The sequence below is a fragment of the Panthera pardus genome, unplaced genomic scaffold (assembly GCF_024362965.1).
Source record: "Panthera pardus isolate Hobbes unplaced genomic scaffold, ASM2436296v1 HiC_scaffold_21, whole genome shotgun sequence".
In the NCBI taxonomy this organism is placed as follows: Eukaryota; Metazoa; Chordata; class Mammalia; order Carnivora; family Felidae; genus Panthera; species Panthera pardus.
This window is the reverse complement of record NW_026526777.1, coordinates 39,987,093-40,005,094: the sequence shown is the minus strand read 5'-3', so window position 1 is coordinate 40,005,094 and position 18,002 is coordinate 39,987,093. Positions and strand designations below refer to the sequence as shown.

The 18,002-nt window shown below is 46.4% G+C and overlaps 2 protein-coding genes across 3 annotated transcripts in view; one reads left to right on the top strand and one right to left on the bottom strand.

Moving 5' to 3' along the window:
• CENPF (centromere protein F) overlaps positions 1 to 5,565 on the bottom strand; it is a 100,679-nt gene extending 95,114 nt beyond the window's left edge. The window contains exon 1 of the mRNA XM_053909159.1: positions 5,386 to 5,565. The gene's annotated coding sequence lies outside the window, so the exon portion shown is untranslated. The remainder of the gene's footprint in view (positions 1 to 5,385) is intronic.
• Positions 5,566 to 5,632: 67 nt separating this feature from the next.
• PTPN14 (protein tyrosine phosphatase non-receptor type 14) overlaps positions 5,633 to 18,002 on the top strand; it is a 171,608-nt gene continuing 159,238 nt past the window's right edge. Inside the window, exon 1 of one of the 2 annotated variants that reach the window (XM_019428351.2) lies at positions 5,633 to 6,240. The gene's annotated coding sequence lies outside the window, so the exon portion shown is untranslated. The remainder of the gene's footprint in view (positions 6,241 to 18,002) is intronic. The other variant, XM_019428332.2, reaches the window with a different exon arrangement.

Genomic DNA, 18,002 nt, shown 5'->3' with positions numbered 1-18,002 from the left:
ATAGGTACCATAATTGAGAGCTCAGTGTGTGTCAGGTACCGTTCTAAGAGTTTTTCACATGTTGACTAATTTAATCATCACCACAACTCTACGAAGTAGATATGTTCATCATTTCCCCCTTTTTACATCACTTCCCTTTTTGAGGAAATTCAGGTGTGAGAGTATTTGCCCAGGGTCACATAGCTATTAAGTCTGGACACAGGCAAGAGTAGAGGATCTTACCTCCAGACAGAAAAGCAGAGTGTCCTCACGGTTCTTTGGTCTTGCCCTTCTTTCTCACGGATTCCATGACATGTTTCAGGATCTTGCCAATGAATTCCTTTTTTGCTTTAACAGTCTGAAGTGGGGTTTTGTTCTTAAACCAAGGGAACTTATGTTAAGACGGTGGCCCTGGCCTATTAGATCTGTTGCACTCAACATTAGAGGATGTTTTTGAGATTAACAACCATAGATAAGTGACTATGGAAAACGGTTTGTTAATGATTCAATTCCATTACAAAGTTTAAAATTGGTTAAATCACAATGAAGAAGGTCTCCTAGAAGAGATTACAGGAGCAGTAAAAGCCTCCTTTTCCGGAAAACACGATTTTAAGCAGTAACGATGGGGTAAGCTCATCACTAGCAGCGTGCCCTACAGAGGACGTGGTGATTTGATGTGTGTGTGCATATGCCAGTGTGTTGGGAGAGAGGTTGTGTGTTTTCTATCAAGCCTGGAAAAGCTGGAAGGCAATGTTGGGGCTGATGGAGGTGAGGAAAGGTGAGCCAGGTGAATACGATCGGAGAGCTTGTGCCTTTAAGATATGATTCAAAGGGTGTTTGCAACCCAAGGTGAAATTAGTACAGAAGGATAATGAATACATTGAAATTGGTGAGATACTTAATACTGCCTAGGTTTTATTTCCTTTAAATCTTGCTGAAAGTACCAATTATGCAGCTGCATTACTCTTTCTAGAGTGTTCTTGATTAATACATACTGCTAGTGCATAGACTCTTTAAAGAGTAACCAACTGGCTGAATCATGTACATTTTCATTGGAAAAACTAGTGATGTGCCTAGAGTGAGTCTGCCTGATGTCCAGATAGCTAGCTGATCTCATTGCCCAGTGGTCAACTGTAGCTGCCAGAAGAGCTGGCAAAGCGTCTCAGGACACTGATTCGCCTTTCTCCTCCCAGCCTGAAAAAAATACAACCTCAAAATGTTTGTGTTTGACATTCCTTCCAGAAGGAAGTAACAAGGAAATAATTCACTTGTGGCTTAGGTTGACTGGCATGGAAACGGGGGCTCTTTCTCCTTTGGCTCAGGTCAGGGAGTAGTCAGTCCCTGTGGGAGGCAGAGCGCCTTCTGCTGAAGAATGGGCAAAGGAAAGAGAAATGAAATGGAGAGGAAATGGCCAGAGAGGAGGATGCGTCAGGAGCGGGAGAGTTGAAACATTAGGACACATGACGAAATGGAGACACTGTGTGACATGAAAGGATGCAGGTAATGCCAAACCTCCAGACTACAGAGCAAACCCAAAGAAACAGTGTACTCTTTCATCTAATCTGTGCCTCCATAAGTCTCTCATCATTTTCCCAATATTTGAGAAGAATGTGACTTCCTGGCTTAGTCAACCTTGGGAAAGGCTGGGATGGGGGCCCTTCTCTTACTCAAACGGAAAGCCTCAGAGATGCAACCAGGAGGGAAGAAGGGCTCGGTCTTCTGCGTCAGAAATGATTCTTCCAAAGCAGGTACCACGAAACTATCTCTGAAGGGAGGATGCATAGTGCCCTGGTCACCACATTGCACAACTCCAGAGAATGCCATTCACACTCCAGACTATTTTAGCTCATGGAGTGGCACTGGGTACTATACTCGTGGCTGTACACAACAACTCTGCAGAATATGTAGCTTTAAAAAAAAATCACCAGATAACAAGAAGTTCATATTGTAGTCAATTCGCTAATTTGTTTTCATTAATAAGGAGCTCTAAATGCACACAACGATTAAAGCACTCTTAAATTTCATCCTTCCAAAGTGTTCTCTTTCTTCCCTTCTCATGCTTAACATGTTTTTGTGTTAATAATCTAGACTTATTTTGTTATATCTGTGCTGTTAAGTCAGTGGTTCTGAATTAAAGGGGGGTGGTATAACAGAATCACTTCGGAAATGTTTTCAAAAACATCAACAGGAGAATGGATAAGCAAGGTGATATGTACACACACATATACACACACACACAGTGTAATTCCAGTCATATGAAGTTTGAGAACTAGCAAAACTACTCTATAGTGACAGAAGTTAGCCTGGAGAGGTGATACAGACTGAGAGGTCACACAAGGGAAATTTTTGTGGTGATGGACATTTTCTGTATCTTGATCTGGACGGTGGTCCCATGGATGCATCCACATAAAAAAAATCGTCAAACTGTACATACAATGAAGGTCGTGCTTTTTATTGAATGTGAAAATGTTCTCAATAAAATACTGTCTAAAAATATGACAGTTACACACATACACCGACCCAAGCCTCCACCCTGAACTCAGGGACTAAGATGAATGAAATGTGGGGAGCAGGGGATACAGACCAGCATTATGTATTTTTAAAAAGCTCTCCATCATTATATCCCACCATTACTATCAGCTTCCAAATATTCTTTTAGAAAAAAACAAATACATGATTAATATATAGAACTTTAACATTTGTGGAAGAACGCTGGAGATCATAAGCATTTTCCCGCAAAAGTTTGCTTACTTTCCTGTTCGCTTTGATTGAGGAACTTGTTTTGTTTTGCTTTGAGTGATTTCAATGTTTCTGAAGGTGTACAATTAATAAATTAATGGGAGGAAAAGTTGGAGATAGGAAGAATCATGAGGGCCCATGAGATTCTGCCTGTATTTAGAATTTGAATCAGGTTTAGAACAAGTTGAAATATTTGGGGGGATATTTAATATTGACAAGTTCCTAAAATTGCAAAGTTTTCAAGTAAACCTGTCAGGATGTATTTGGGACCTGTGCTATCAACTATCCTGTTCATTCTGATGCATATTAAGGAGATTTGAGTGTGATGCAGATTTAGGAAGTGTTTTTTTTTTTTTTTCTTTTTTGAAAGTAGCTTGTGACTAGCTTTTATATAGTTATTCAAAGAATGAAAGGCTTTTTTTCACTTCACATTGTACTTTCTATTTAAAAAATATTCTGGGGTGCCTGGGTGGCTCAGTGGGTTGAGCGTCTGGTTTCAGCTCAGGTTATGATCTCACAGTTCATGAGTTTGAGCCCCGTGGAGGGCTCTGTGCTGAAAGCTCAGATCCTGGCATCTACTTCAGATCCTGTCTCCCTCTCTCTGCCCCTTCCCCACTCACGCTCTCTCTCTCTCTCTCTCTCTCAAAAATAAACATTAAAAAAATATTCTTACTTGTGTATCGCTTTTCTGTGATCTATTCTAAAGACAGAAATAATGGCTGGTCGGATGTACTTCATGGGTTTCTAAAATAATAATATATTTTTTTAATTTTTAGAAGTAAAATTATTCAAATGGAGTCTGCAGGCTTAGTGCTAAATCTTAGTGTGTGGGTTGTGTGTGTGTGTGTGTGTGTGTATGTGTGTATTTTGCCTGTGAACACCCTGCAACACCCCCCACATTCATTCTGATTCCGAAGGCAGTGTGAAAACAGTTCTCTCCCTGAGACATCCTGGCTTTATCACTTAGCTTCCTCCATAGGCATGCGGTCTGCCTGGAGGACCATACATTCATTCAAGGTCAGAACCGGGAAAGACCTCAGAGATGAAGTAATTCAACCAAACTCTGACCTCCATGTCACACTCCACTTAAAAAATAAACTTAGGCCTCGGGGTGAAGTGGCTTGTTCAGGGTCACCTGGCTGGTCAGAGGCAGAACCAGAATCATATGTCTACATGCAACCTTTGTGCCTCCATACCACCGCTGTCTCGGCATTCTGTTCTCAGTTTGGTATCACAGAGGGGCAATACACAAATGCCATTTCCTTTCCTCCAAGACTCCAAGAGGCCTCTCCTCTGTATCACTTTGAGAGCCTGCAGGGATTTACTTATTTTTAATGTGAACCTTATGTTGGTGAAATTTTTAAGAGTTTAAGAGCTTGCAATTTTGGGGCCAGACAAGGGTCCATTATCCTAGTTCACTAGCTGTTGTAAGCCTTGGTGAGACAGGTGATTTCTTCACTCCTCGCTTTTCTCATCTAGGAAATGGGGTAATCACACGGGGGCACATACAGTGCTTTCCATACTTCCTGGAGCACAGCAAAGCATTCGGAAATTTTCTTTGGAAATCCAGCAAGTCCATACTGAAGCCATCCAGCTATCTCCTTGAAAGTTTGAGAAAGTGACTTCAATTTTCTTCAGCCTTTTCCTTCTGCCCCTGTGTGGGGGCTTCTTGACTTCACTGTTCCGGCGGTTGGCAAATACTCAGAGAAGTCAAGTCACCACAAATTTGTACATGATGAGCACAGTAGGTTTTGCTTTTTAGTTCCCAGTTCTCTTCCCTGAGAGCTCCGGATTTTTGTATGAGATGTGGGACACTGAAGCAATCTGGGACATCTATGACAACGACTCCAAGGACCCTTTTCAACCTAAGAAAGGGCTAAAGGATTGGGTTCTGAGTCCTGGTAAGAGAACAGACCCCTAAGACATATTTTTGGTAACGCAAAGGACCACGGAAAAGTAGACGATACTAAGAAAACGATTTTTACAGCTACAAAAGCCAAGGCTTTCAGGAGCTGGGAGGCTCCGTCACCCCTTGGGTCAAGAGCAGGGCTGGTCCTAAACCCAGATTCCCTCGCCGGGCTGGGTGCTTTTACCATCACGGCCGCTGCGTCGCATTAACCCCACCTCTGAAAGTGCTAAGGAAGTTCCCTCCCAGTGCCCACCCAGGCGGGGAGGGGCGAGGCTGGGGCACGGAAAGAACCGGGGAAACGACGTATTCCAGCTCCCAGCACACACAAAACTGCTTGCGCGATTCGGCGCGTGGGGAGAAGCGGGGGGGGGGGGGGAGTTAGACGCCAGATCCAGGACGCAGAGACTCCCGGTGCGCTGGGGAGAGACCTGGAGATTGCATGCTCGGGAAGCCACCTTCCTTTCCCCTGGTCTGTCTCCTCCTGTGCAGTGGCTGCCTGGGGACGGCCCCGCTCGGAGGGTTTCTCCCAGATGAGACGTCCAGTCCCTGCCCACGGTCGGAGCCCGCGAGTGGCCGCCTCTGCCCCGCCCCTGCGGTTTCCGAAGGTCTAAGGGGGATTTTTTTCCCCCCTTCCCGCCCCCGTCCCTGCCTCCGCCAGGAGCGGCGCTAGGTCGTGCCGGCTGCGGTCGCTTTTCCTTCACCACTCCCACGTCTCTGACTCCAGGGAGTTTCACCCGTCCTCCCTCCTCAGCCCTCACCTTTAAACAGTTCCCCAAGCCACCGCTCCAAAAGTGCGCGACTGCTCCCGGGCCTGCACACGGAGCTCCTGCCGCCCGGCATTCCTCGGATTCCAGCGCTGTGACGTCCCCGAGGCCGGCTCGCCTCCAGCCCGGGAGCTCGGGCTCCAAGTTTCGGCGCTCCCCCGCGCGGACGCCCCCCCGCCCCCCCCGCCGCCGCCCCGCCGCGCGCGCCTCCCGGGCGCATTCCTCCCCGCCCCCGGCCGCGCGCCCCGCGCTCCCTCCGCCTCCGGCCCCCTGCGCCGCCGCCCGGCCCGGGGGTGGGGGAGCCACGGCCGCCGGCGCCTGCTCCGTCCCCTCCCATCGCACGGCCCCTTCCTCCCTCCTCTCCCGGCCGCTCGCATTTCCTGCCGCCCGGGCTCTCGCGGCCCCGGAAAGTTCTGCCCAACTTTTTCTCCCCCCCGCCCCGAGCGAGCGGGCGCAGCCGGCGCAGTCCGGGGGCAGGTTGCCGCGCTCCTCCTCGCTCCGCTGCCCGCCCTCCCGGCTCCGGTCCTCGGGGAGCCGCAGACACCCGGTGGTCGCGGTCTGTCCCTCCCCTCCCACCTCACCCATCCTCCGCGGCCTCCTGGCCCCGGCCCCCCTCCCGCGGGACAATCCCGTGCCTAGGTGGCTCTCCTTTTCTCCTTGTCGGTGCGCCGGGATCGCGGCGGAAACCTCCCTCCCCTTTCGCCTCCTCTGGCTCCTTCCCTCCGCCCCTCCTCCGCCAGCCACTGGAATCAATTCCTTAGGGAATTGGGGCTCCGCCGCCGCCGCCACCGCCGGGACGACAGCCTTTCCGCGCGGGACTCCGGGGCACCGACGGGGCCATGTAAGCAGGTAAGCGCCGTCTGCGGCGCGGGGAGTCGGGCCCGAGGTTGGGGGCCGCCAGGGCGCTCCGGGCGCCCGGCCGACGGCGGGGACCAACGCCGGCAGCGCCAGCTCGCGATCGGCGGCCCGGGACGCTGGCAGAGCGGTGGGGGGCGCGAGGTGGCCGGGCCGCAGGCGTTTTCTGTCCCGGTGGGAGCTGCCCGACCTGAGGCGCACGTCTGGTCTGGGCAGTGAAGGTGGAAGGTGAGCGCTGTCTGGAGAGAGTTTGCGGTTAAACCCACACCGTCGCCCCCCTCCTCCCCGTTCCCTCCTGCTTTTTGGGAACCGAGAGAGGGCCTGGAAAGGGCAGCTGGAGAGACCCGAGGGGTGGGAGCCGGAAGATGAGAGAAGAACGACGTCGCTCTGGCTCCGGCGGGAGAGGAACGCTGCTCCCCGGCCCCACTCCGCTCCCCGCCTGCCCAGGGGAGACGGGATCTTGGGAGGCAGAGGAGTTTTTATGCGCTCCCACTAGGCCCCAGCCTTGCCACCAAACTCCTGGCCTTCTTGGCCCCTACTCGGGTGGCAGGGCTGGCTCGTAGGGACAAAACCTGGGGCCACATAATTTCAGAACAGGTCTGCACCTCAAACTTTCAAAGTTCTGAGTATGAACAAGTTCTGAGGGTGTTGTTCATAAGTCTCTCCTCTCTCCCGGGCATGACCCCTAAATCTGGGTTTTGAATACTTGTTAGTTTTACACCTTTCTGAGGGAGTAGGGAGGTAGTGGTCCCCCTACCTAGCATTCCCTAACACTTCCTTCTGTTCCTGTCCCTTCACCCCCCAACCCCACCTACAAATCAAGGAGATTGTGGGGTTTGGGCTTCAGTCTGTCCAGGAACTGGCCGTTGCAGGCTCTTTGTGAAGGCGAGGAATCTCTAGACTGCAGGCTGAATATAGGGTTACAGGGTTTCCACCAATGAGTTAATTTCTTAAAATGGCTTAGTTCACCCATTCATTCAACAAACCTAGCATTGAGCTTCTAGACTGTGCTAGGGAAACAGGATACAAAGGTAGTTCAGCAAGCTGTAACTGCAGCCTCCTGGAGGAAACCCACAGGCTGATAAGAATTATAGTGTAGTGAGGGAGAGGTGCTTTGAGAGTCAGAGAAGGCTTGGTTCTGTTGATGAGGGGGTGAGGTGTGCCCCGAGTTTACAGGGTTGAAGTGGTGCTTACCTGTAGGAGTGATGAGGGGGATGCATTCCAGGGAGAAGCAGCAGCTTGTGCAAAGTGAGAGTCATCCAGAAAAGGAGTTCAAAAAGCTGGCTATTTGAACTAGAGATCATAGCCCCAGCTCTTTGGGGTGTGATAGATAGATAGATTGATAGATAGATATCAGAAATTAAACTAGAAGCATGTTACCCTCTTATGAGTCTCTCTTTTTGGACACCCTTCCATGCCTTGCTGTTTCCACAAGCAGCAGTTGTGCGACCATCAACATTTTAATTGGCACTAATTGGCCTGTGCCTGTTTTCATTAGAATGGTACTTGATTCCCTTTTAAAGAGCCACTTGACAGCAGCAGGTGATAATACTGCAACTTTACAGAACCTTGCATTAAAGCCGCTTATCTTTTGGTGACGGGGTTAAAAGCTTGTGCCACGGAAATGATAGCCTTAATGAGTGGGGGCTGAGCGACACGATGCTCTTCTGCCTGATCTAAATGGGTGGCCGCGAGGTGCAGAAGGAGCCCATGTACGTGTCATGTGTGTGTTACAGTTTTTCTCTCCATTGAAACGCCATTATTGCTTTAGCACAGTCGTAAGGATTAGTTTTTCTTTCTCGGAAACTTCACAAGAACAGGAGTATCTTCGGGCAAGTTGGGGTATAGCCTGATGGTCCAGGATTCAGCAGATCCTGCCTAGAGGGTTCCTCACTGTACCGTAGCACTCCGTACGTGGGTTGCCTTTCAAGGGTGCCTCTTCCTTGGGCTGAAGTGGGACCGTACCAGTTTTCAGAGTGGCTGAGTCCTGGCTGACGTGGCAGAGCTGAGAGAGTACAGTTTGGAGTGTTTATCCAAGCCCCTCCACAAACACCTTCTCTTATCTCAAGAACAGCCCCTTGACAGGAGTTTTACTGGAGGTGTGGGACCTGCACCACAGACATGGCTGAGGGGAAGCCCTTTCTTGCCAATCCCCGTACTTGCCCGCCTTCCGTCATTGGTTTAAACACAGTTATTATTCACACTTTAGTTATTCAGGGGTGTGTACCCTGTGTGGGCCGGACAGCTCGAATGGAAAGAGAACAGTTAGATGGTTTTACTACGGAAGAACCTAAATAATTCAGAGAAAAATCAGAATTTTTAGGAGGGTTGCTGTCTGTCCTGAATGGATGGGCCAGGGGTCAAGAACTATGGAGATTTTTTTTTTTTTTTCTCCAGAGAAGCAAACATAAACCCTTTGATTGTACAGTGTAGCCCACCTGGGTTCCATATTCTTGTTCTTTTTCACCTGCTATGCTGCATTTGGATTTCTTAGTCACCAGTGGTTGTGTAGGATTGGAACCCATTCTATGCCTCAGCTCTGTGCTGTGCACTTTGTTAGAGATAAGGCAAGGGAAAGAGATAACATGAAATACTTAATTAGCCAATTAAATCATTACTGCTTGGGCTGATTAAAAAAGAACGAGGGAAAACAAGTTTTGGTAATGAGGAGACTGAAACCGATGTTTGAAATAAGACCTCCCCTTACTGATTTACTTTGTGATCTCTCCTTACTGATTTAATTTACCCTGCCCTGTCTGAACCCCCTGGAGTGCTGCTGCTTCTTTCTTCTTCTTTTTTTTTTTTTTAAGTATTTATTTATTTAGAGAGAGCATGGTGGGGAGGGGGTCGGGCGGCAGAGAGAGGAAGAGAGAGAATCCCAAGCAGGCTCTGCACTGTCTGCACAGAGCCCGATGCGGGGTTCAATCTCATGAACCATGAGATCATGACCTGAACAGAAATCAAGATGACTGAGCCACACAGGGCCCCCCCCCCGCCCCCCAGTGCTTCCTGAGCAGTCCAAGGGGTGTGTACCAAGTTCTACAGCTTTCCTGTCTATCAGTGTGCTGGATGGAGTAGGGGATCCAGCTTTGGGAGTTTGAAATGTAGCTAGGTTTGAATTCCAGCTCCGCCTCTTTTCAGCTGTGTAACGTTGGCCAAACTTTGCAGCCCTTTGGAGTGCCGTTCTTTCATCTACAAGGTGGGGCTAGTGGTACCTGACTTGCCAGGGTATTTGTGAATTCATTGCGATGCTCTATGTTCCCTTCCTGACGTAGTGACTTGCACAGAGTAGGTGTTGGGTCAAGGATGGCTATTTATATGTTTGAGGAGTTATATGTGGCCATGAATGTGCTCTTTGTGTGTGTCATTTTTTTTTCCAGCAGCCTGAGTTCACATGCATGCCAACATACACATAAAGCTTTGTCTCTGACCTTTTATTTTCTTTCTTTCTTTCTTTCTTTTTTTTTTTTTTTTTTTTTGGTCTGTTGGCTCAAAGCAAATGTGTTGGCTGGCAGCTTTCATGTGGCCCCTTATATAGGAGGAGGTTGAGAATTGCATGATCAGACAGTAGGGAAGCTTGGGAAGGAAAAGCCACTTAGAGAAGGGCAGGGAAAAGAATCCTAAGGGCAGGGAAAAGAATCCTTTTCCCTGTATACCACTTACGAAAACAAGGGTCCGGTGTTAATATAAAGATCCTTGTATTTCTAATGTTGGGGTCCAGTTAATTAAAGAATGTTGAGAACAAATCTGCCTGCCTTTATTTTAGCAAGAATGCAGAAGCTAGCCAATCTTCACAAAGGAGTGTCTTTGCAGCCTTGATTTCTTTCCTTCTTTGAAGCCCAAATACAGAGTCAACTGCAACACCTCTAGTGTAATGCCAGCTCAGGTCTCTTGAACTTTAATGTTGCCTTTCATCTGAGAAGCCTAAAGTATTTGACAAACATTAACTCATTGATCTTCATATCAACCTCCCAACAGGAGGGACTGTTAGAAGAAAGGAACAGCTCGGAAAACATCAGTAGAGCAGGTTTGTAGCGTGTAATACGTGGTCCTGAAGCAGAATGGGTTGTTATAGCCAAGAATTGGTTAAATCCCCACTGTGGATGGATTGCATGTAGGCCAGAAGGTCATGAGAGTGAGTACCCCATTGAGAGGTCAGGGGGAGAAAGCCCAGGAAAAATGCAGGTCTGGCCGGGATTTTTGCGCCAGGAGGGGAGAGGAAGTCCACATTCCCCAGACCAGCCATGCCTTTGCCATGCATTACATGCACATTGATTATAAAAATAATCTCTGATTTATTTATAATTCTGAATGAAAGGATATGAGGCAATGCTTGTAGATGAGGGTTTAGAGCATCTCTGGATAAAAGGTAATAGTGAGTCCTTGTGGGCTAGGGGTGGTTATACGTCTTAGTTGGATTATAAATGGCAGTTGACATTGTTTTAATTTCCTTTCCCTTTTTCTTGTTCTGTATTTCTTGGCTTGGTTTTGTTTTTGTCTGACCTGTTTCAATGTCCTTGCTTCTGGACAAAAACGTACCGTGGCCATTGTTAGATCAATTTTGTGCGGAAAGTTTGATACGTGGGTAATTTAGCTTAGTTCCTTAGAGGACTAAATTAGGTCCTGCTCAAAGGTTTCGTCCTGAGCCTGGTTGGTTAGCTTGACCCAGAGGGCTATTGCATATCCAGAGATCCTGTAACCCTAGGTGGCCATCCCATAAATGCTTGATGTTGGGAGGCGTCTGATGAGAAAACGAGAAAGAGATCGGCTGATGGTGTGGCATCCTCTGACGAGCAGAATATCTTCTTCACATTTGTGATGTTTGAAATTTTAGTACTGAACTACATTAGTAAATTAGGAAGCTTTATTGTGTGGGCCACTTGCTTTGATCTAATTTGCCTTACAAACTTTTAGCTCACAGGGAAAACTCCCTCGGTGTTGGAAATTAGCACAAGTTCCTAATGCTTTATCCTTTACTTACACTTAATTTCCTCAAGTCTTTAGAAATCTATTTCCTGGGAATTCTTTTTTTCACACTCCTTTCCACTCAAGTAATTGGGGCATTAGCTAAGGCAGTAGTAGATCTGAAACTCCAGTGGGCACCAGAATCACCCGGAGGGCTTGTTAAAACACAGATTGCTATTCTCCATGCCCACTCCAGCTTCTAGAAGAGGCAGTAGGTCTGGGGTGGGGTTTAAGAATTTGTGTTTCTAAGGAACTCCCATGATGCTAACAGCCCTGGTCCTTGACCAGCTGCATTTTGAGAATCATAGAGCTAAGGAGTCTGTCCAGCCCTGTCCTCAGGCTCATAGTCACTTAAGATTTTTACCATACTGGTTTGAGTGGTCCTGTTGCTGGTAGTCTGTGGGCTCTGGAGAGGCCTGGAGTCACTTAACGACCACTTAGCCCCAGTCCGGCCCAGGAGAGCATGAACGACATGTTTCCATTTCGGTGGATCTGCTTGGTTCTCATCGCCAATCCAGACCCCCCTTTGCTTGGTTTTCATCAGTTTGGTTTACCTGGTGCTTCTATGTCTCTGGGCATCCAAATTCCACCTGTGTCAAACTGAACAGCGTCTGTGACCCTGCCATCTGTTGAGTTAGCTGCCGAAAGCCGGCGTTTGGAGTTCTCTTCAACACCACGCTCTTAGCACCCCTCAACTTCTGCTTGTAAACCCCAATAATGAACCTTATCTGTCCTTTGACCCTTAGAATTTGCATCTCCAAAATATCTTCACTTTGCTCCCGTCCCTCCATCCCCACTGCCTCTTGGGATCATGCAAGAGCTTCAGAGGTTGCCTTTCATAAATCCTTCATCTACTCTTTCCTCTCCCAAAGAGGTTTTTTTTTTTTTAAACAAAACAAAAGAAAACAAGTATTTAAATTCTCTTGATTCTCATTACCTGTGTGATGAGGCTTCTTTACCCCATGACTACCTTCCCATTCCCATCTGCCGTGCCTTCTCTCTGTGCTAGCGACCTGAGACTTGGTGACGGTTAATTCCCCTCTTCTTCGTCATACTCTCACCCGACTGACCTCTCCCCTTTCCTACCTGTGTGGCCCCTATGCATTCCACTAGAGCGTCACCTTCCCTGACATTCCTTCCCACCACCGGTTAGGCATTCCTTTCTTTATAGTCCTAACGCACTTTGCACTTACCTGTGTTGGCAAGTTGTGTCTCATCATATTATATGTGTTTATCTCCTTGTCTCCTCTACTGAGTTACAAGCTTCTCCACCAGGAACCCCATTTAGTTGGTTCAGAACCAGAATCTCCACCCTATGTGGATGTAGGACACCAGTAGCCATGGCTTACCTGTATTGCTGCTGATTCTATCCCAGCATTCATAGCACTTGAAATGATTGTTTTAAATTTTTCAGTGACCCTGTGAAGTGGGTACAATTATTCTTTCTATTGTTCAGAGGATGGGATGAGGTTTTATTACTTACTCTCTGATAGGACGTTCAGTGCTCTGGGAAAGTGACGTCATGTTAATGACTATATGTGATTTTAAAAATTAAACAGGCATCAGTTCATACACATGATATACATCAGTATCTACACATTATACACATCTTACTTGTTACTTAAGGAGATGAATCACATCCCTAAGCTGTTTCCTGAAGTTATTGATGCTCTGGTTCTTAAGAACCTGGTTATTTTGCTTTACTTGGAAACTTTTGAAGATGTGATCATTTTTTCCCCTCATTTTTCAAACCCAGGGATGAAGGGAGTGTACATATCACACAAGTGGGAACATGGGGAGGTTAAGGCATAAAACAAAATTGTTTTTGCAGGTTTAGGTACATTTATTAGAATATGCTTCACTTCCTTGCTACGCATTTTGTACCTGATATTAAAGAGGAAGAGGCAGGATTACTCATTATTCAACCTCTGAGTTTGTAGTTTTTATTTTTATTTATTTATTTATTTATTTATTTAAAAAAAATTTTTTTTTAACGTTTATTTGTTTTTGAGACAGAGAGAGACAGAGCATGAACGGGGGAGGGTGAGAGAGAGGGAGGCACAGAATTTGAAACAGGCTCCAGGCTCTGAGCTGTCAGCACAGAGCCCGACGCGGGGCTTGAACTCATGGACCGCGAGATCATGACCTGAGCCGAAGTCGGCCGCTCAACCGACTGAGCCATCCAGGCGCCCCTGAGTTTGTAGTTTTTAAAATGTGAGAGAGATGCTCCGACACTGTCACAGCAGAATTGCCAGCCTGCCTGCCTTTAGCCAAGACAGCCTGTCCTGCTTATAGAACTGTCGTAAGTAGCAATGGTATCTTTGATATTATCCCCCAAATCACAGGATTGGCTGTTGCCATCATATCAGTTCCCAAGTAAGAGGGATTAAGGCAGATTTCATGGTCGTGAAAGTGAAATTGATTATGAATTACGTGTACACACGATACACACGTCATCTTGATATTTGAGGTTCTCCATGAATAATCCCCCAAATGGTCTTCTGATTTCTTCAGATTTATGTCCCACTGTTCGCCGGGGTTCTGTCGAGCTGCAGCTGCTTCCTGAACAGGCCCAATAATTTCTTCCACCTATGGTTATGCTGTTGCCCTGCCCAGGAATCCTCACACTCAGCATTGCCTGTCAAAACCATCCCTTGAGACTCGCCGCCCTGGGCAGCCTACCCGCAGCTCATTCCCGGGTCAGGTCCTCCTACCCCAGTGCTCCTGGCACTTACCAGGTTGTGCTTTGTGGCCTGGCTGATCTGCCTCATTCCCCTCCTTGGTGTTAGCCAGAGCCAGACACCTGCCCCACTCCTCCCCACATCCTGCCTAGGGCTCAGCGCAGACTGTGGCCTTTCTTCTGCTGGTTCATTCGGGTCTGCTTCCTCCTTGCCCCAGGAATGGCCTCCAAGGCTGAGGCTGCCCCTCCTCTCTTCATTATGACAGCCCTTCAGCGACGACAGCTATCTCGATACCTTTCTGTCGCCTGCCCCACTGCTGCCAGCTGTGGAGGCCAGTCCACCCCCTGCATTACAAGAGGCTTGTTTTGAATGCGTCTGATATTTTCTCTCCCCTGCTTGGAATCTGTCTTGCCACTTTATATTGTTTAGAGACACTTGTGTATCTGTAGTAAAAGTATAAGGAAACACCAGAAGGATAAACACTAAATACAGGGGGTGGGGCATGGGGCGTGGGGTGGAGGTGAGGGCTGAGATGTGATGTGCTATTGTTTTTTTTCCCAAGCTGGGTGGTGGGAACATGTATGTTTACTCTATTCTCCTGTAGGTCTAAAATATCTAGTTTATGGGGCACCTGGGTGGCTCAGCTGGTTAAGCGTCTGACTTCAGCTCAGGTCATGATCTCACGGTTCGTGAGTTCGAGCCCTGCATCGGGCTCTGTGCTGACAGCTAGAGCCTGGAGCCTGCTTCAGATCCTGTGTCTCCCTCTCTCTGCTCCTCCCCTGCTTGTGCTCTGTCTCTCTCCCTTTCTCAAAAATACATAGACATTAAAAAAAAATTTTTTTTAAATACCTGGTTTAAAAAACACACAAAATTGCCCATGGTTAAATGCAGACTCCCTAGCAGAGCATTCAAGACTCAAACGCTTGGGGCCCCTGGGTGGCTCAGTTGGTTAAGTGTCTGACTCTTGGTTTCAGCTCAGGTCATGATCTCCTGGTTTGTGAGATCGAGCCCCATGTCGGGCTCTGTGCTGACAGCTTGGAGCCTGCTTGGAATTCTCTTTCCCTCTCTCTCTGCCCGTCCCCCACTCGTGCTCTCTCTTGCTCTCTCTCAAAATAAATAAACATTTAAAAAAACAAAAAAGACACATGCTCTTGTTTCCATCTAACCTGACTTTATTTAGCCTCTGCCGTTCTTGGTTCCCTGTCATCTTTCTGCAAACATTTCTCACATTTGAAACCTTGCGGCTTTGACTCCTACTGTTATCGCAACTGTTCCCTTGAATTCTCTGTCACACCTGGTCACATAATAATCTCCTCTGTTTTTTAATGTCTAGTATGATTCTTTTGTCTTCGGAGATGTTTTGCATGACATTCCCTTTTTATCATCAGGAGAGTGCATTGCCACTTTGAGCTGTCTTCCTATCATGCGTCACACGTTCTTTCCTGATACGTATTACATTGTGTTATGGTCATTTGCTCATCCCTCTCCCCAAAGTCGTGAGCGCTTCAAGGATATGTTTTGTGATTTACTTCTCTTTGGGGTCTTAGCACCTGCTGCAGAGTTACAGGTTGGGGGAATTGTTGAGTAGAAGAAGTAAGATTAATGTGTTCAATTGAAGTGTGTGTGTGTGTGTGTGTGTGTGTGTGTGTGTGTGTGTGTGTGTTTAAGTATTTCCAAAAAAACTTCAAAGCACATTGAAGGGACAATCTCTTGGGCTCAATATCTGAACCATAGGATGTCAATTGAATGGGTTTACATGTGGAATTCCTAAATCAAACTCAGGTTTTTTTTTTAAAAAAATAATTTCTTCTAGTTTTCCTATTTGCCTTATGGTGTTGGGTGGCGATTTGCTTCTTTTGGCTTTTTCCTGTTTTTTAGCCCTGTGCCCTCTACCGCATGGCCATGGAGCATGCTGGTGGTTTCTGTAGTAGGGCCCCAGGGTGGGTGTGAGTCTGGGTTTGGGAGTAGATCTGGGCTGTGAAGTGGTACCACTTGTTGTAAGGGTGATTTCTGCCATCAACGCTTACTTACTCTGGGATGGAGAAGTGACACATGCATTTAGAGAAGAGGCAGCAGAGTTTATTTTTGTGGCAGACGTGTCCCACTGCAGAGCTATAATAACCGTAATGAAGGAGGATTATGCTGCATTAGGTTTATGAAGGGTGTACTAGTCTGTTACCAGGGTCAGTGGTGGCAGCTCCAGCCAGCAATTAGGTTTCATTAAAGACTCCAGCAGGCAATTAGCATTCTCTTCTGCCAATGAAATCCTGTGATCTATTAAGCATATTCTTTTTTGTTATACCTTTTGTAAAATGTGCATTAGATGATGAAGGTACGTATTTTTTTTTTTTTAAGACATACGCAAGTCTCCAAGTTATCATTTAAAAAAACGGGGCTGATTTTTTGACGCTCTGTGTTTAAATGAAATCCATGGGTTACACTAACATTCTGTGTAGATTGTACTGTTTTAAAATTTGCCCATTTACAAAAGGTCCTATCAGTTCTTTTATTCAAAGGCAAGGAATTTGTTATGGAATATTAGATAATTATGTGATTTATGAGGGAAACGTGGGACTGATATGAAACGAATTAAAACTTTAATATAATGAGATGGCATCTACGGATCTTAATGATCTTCTTTAGAAAATTATTGTTTTGCTTAAGAGGCATCTAAAAATAAAGTCTGGAAAGGATGAATTGCGCTGGCTTCTGTGGAGCAGCTGTTTGGTTGTTTTCAAAATGAGGCTTATTTTCCAAGTACTAGGTTAGGTACAAGTGTGTATTTCATGTCCCTTCATCTTGATGAAAGTGTTTAGGCATTTAGCTTTGCTGTGAATATGAAGTGATGTTTACACTAAGTTATTCAAAGGAGTTTCCCCCCTCCTTCCTTCTTCCTCTCTCTGCTCCCTTCTCTTCCTTTCTTTCTCCCTCCCTTTCTAATAAATTGTCTTCATTTGGAGGCTCCTGATGGGTTAATTACTATATATGTATTCAAGATTGATATTTATCAGGGATGATAAAAGGGAGAAATGCACAGCACAGCAGCACGTCAAGCCAGAAGTTCAGTGCAAAGATCTGTAAAGGATGTCTATTTCCATGGGATAATTAGGCTCTCTCCCTATCATTTGATTCTCAATTCATATTATTATTTTTCTCTTTTGTAGGCTGGTAAAATGGTAATAGTGGATGAGCATAGCACTTTGAAATCTGTGTATGTGAATTTGTTAAAGACTCCCAAGAAGTCTTGCAGTAAACAAAAGTGTGTCAAAGCTGAATTCATTTTAGTAAGGACCTATTTTTTTTTTAATTTGCTTTTATGAGACACATGTAATCTCGAGGGACACTGATTATTTCTCTCTAGAGGAAGTTTGGTTTAGAAGGTCCCTGGAATAGAGAAGTCCTGACTGTTATCTCTAAGAAACTCAACATAAATTAGAGTATAGTGACTTAGATTATTAAGATGGATAAATCTAAAATCCTCATCAGCCGACCAGACCTAACTTTTTAAAAACTTTAATTAATTGGATTTTTATTTGGAGGGATGGGAGCACAGGAGAAGAGCAGGTTTAGAACAAAATATCAGGAATCTGTTCACAAAACTACCTTTCAGGAAAGCTTCAGGAACAGTAAACATCTCGTCTAGTTTTATGTATTGATGCAGCCGAGAGTAATATTCAGATTACATTCACGGCACTATAGGAACCACATCCTTCAAGGAGAGATTTAGGTGTAGTCAGTGGTCCCGTCTAATTGAGGCCAGAAGCTGGCACTACTGAAAAATCTTGGTTTTTCCCAATTCTGGCAATCAGCCCTCCTCCCCTCCTCCCTTCCTCCCCTCCTCCCCTCCTCCCCCTGTTCCCCCCTTGCTTGTGATCCTGCCAAGAAGAAAGCAGGCAGGCTAACGAGGTATAAACCATTGAGGGCTTCAGAAAAGTCATTGCAATCATTTTATTAATAGCTGCCACTGTTTAAGTTGTTTTGTGTAACGGGACATTTTTAACAAAGGCGTTGTGGCTATAACATGATCAGTTTTTCCTCCACCATGGCCCCTTTATTACCTCAAGGTGATGTGCTCTGTATCCCCGTCATCATTTGTTTCCTGTCCCCATT